General features: G+C 38.5%; 1 protein-coding gene across 1 annotated transcript in view; it reads right to left on the bottom strand.

Annotated features, from left to right (window-relative positions):
- The window catches only part of LOC107570902 (tripartite motif-containing protein 35-like), an 8,867-nt gene that overhangs the window by 3,619 nt on the left and 3,230 nt on the right, over positions 1 to 2,018 (bottom strand). The window lies entirely within an intron of this gene.

Here is a 2,018-nt window from a genome sequence, read left to right as displayed (position 1 = left end):
CGCTTTTATCCAAAGCGACTTACAAATAAGAAAAAGTCATTAAAACTAAAAGCTAAAACTCTATAAATACTATAATACTATATATTTAAGAAAATAAAATAAATGAAATAAAAATGACAAATGCATACAACAACATTTCAAAACTAAACATTTAAACATTTAAAAAAACGTAAACATAACACTAAGCCAAACACCAAAAAACAACTACATGTGTGTATGTACAGCCACACACATATACATGTACATGCACATATATGTATATACAGGTGCATCTCAATAAATTAGAATGTCGTGGAAAAGTTCATTTATTTCAGTAATTCAACTCAAATTGTGAAACTCGTGTATTAAATAAATTCAATGCACACAGACTGAAGTAGTTTAAGTCTTTGGTTCTTTTAATTGTGATGATTTTGGCTCACATTTAACAAAAACCCACCAATTCACTATCTCAACAAATTAGAATATGGTGACATGCCAATCAGCTAATCAACTCAAAACACCTGCAAAGGTTTCCTGAGCCTTCAAAATGGCCTCTCAGTTTGGTTCACTAGGCTACACAAGCATGGGGAAGACTGCTGATCTGACAGTTGTCCACAAGACAATCATTGACACCCTTCACAAGGAGGGTAAGCCACAAACATTAATTGCCAAAGAAGCTGGCTGTTCACAGAGTGCTGTATCCAAGCATGTTAACAGAAAGTTGAGTGGAAGGAAAAAGTGTGGAAGAAAAAGATGCACAACCAACCGAGAGAACCGCAGCCTTATGAGGATTGTCAAGCAAAATCGATTCAAGAATTTGAGTGAACTTCACAAGGAATGGACTGAGGCTGGGGTCAAGGCATCAAGAGCCACCACACACAGACATATCAAGGAATTTGGCTACAGTTGTCGTATTCCTCTTGTTAAGCCACTCCTGAACCACAGACAACGTCAGAGGCGTCTTACCTGGGCTAAGGAGAAGAAGAACTGGACTGTTGCCCAGTGGTCCAAAGTCCTCTTTTCAGATGAGAGCAAGTTTTGTATTTCATTTGGAAACCAAGGTCCTAGAGTCTGGAGGAAGGGTGGAGAAGCTCATAGCCCAAGTTGCTTGAAGTCCAATGTTAAGTTTCCACAGTCTGTGATGATTTGGGGTGCAATGTCATCTGCTGGTGTTGGTCCATTGTGTTTTTTGAAAACCAAAGTCACTGCACCCGTTTACCAAGAAATTTTGGAGCACTTCATGCTTCCTTCTGCTGACCAGCTTTTTGAAGATGCTGATTTCATTTTCCAGCAGGATTTGGCACCTGCCCACACTGCCAAAAGCACCAAAAGTTGGTTAAATGACCATGGTGTTGGTGTGCTTGACTGGCCAGCAAACTCACCAGACCTGAACCCCATAGAGAATCTATGGGGTATTGTCAAGAGGAAAATGAGAAACAAGAGACCAAAAAATGCAGATGAGCTGAAGGCCACTGTCAAAGAAACCTGGGCTTCCATACCACCTCAGCAGTGCCACAAACTGATCACCTCCATGCCACGCCGAATTGAGGCAGTAATTAAAGCAAAAGGAGCCCCTACCAAGTATTGAGTACATGTACAGTAAATGAACATACTTTCCAGAAGGCCAACAATTCACTAAAAATGTTTTTTTATTGGTCTTATGAAGTATTCTAATTTGTTGAGATAGTGAATTGGTGGGTTTTTGTTAAATGTGAGCCAAAATCATCACAATTAAAAGAACCAAAGACTTAAACTACTTCAGTCTGTGTGCACTGAATTGATTTAATACACGAGTTTCACAATTTGAGTTGAATTACTGAAATAAATGAATATATATATATATATACTTTTTTTTTTGTATGATTAAAAATGTATATATTTTTTACAATAACTATCAATTTTGGGGTCATATTGTTTTGGATTTACCACAGTGTGTGTGTGTGTGTGTGTGTCTCTCTCTCTCTCTGTGTGTGTGTGTGTGTGTGTGTCTATGTGTCTCTCTCTCTCTCTCTGTGTCTCTGTGTGTGTCTCTCTCTCTC

Source organism: Sinocyclocheilus grahami, unplaced genomic scaffold (assembly GCF_001515645.1).
Source record: "Sinocyclocheilus grahami isolate Dianchi unplaced genomic scaffold, SAMN03320097.WGS_v1.1 scaffold1520.1, whole genome shotgun sequence".
In the NCBI taxonomy this organism is placed as follows: domain Eukaryota; kingdom Metazoa; phylum Chordata; class Actinopteri; order Cypriniformes; family Cyprinidae; genus Sinocyclocheilus; species Sinocyclocheilus grahami.
The sequence above is the reverse complement of the archived record's forward strand: the minus strand, read 5'-3'. Positions and strand labels throughout refer to the sequence as shown.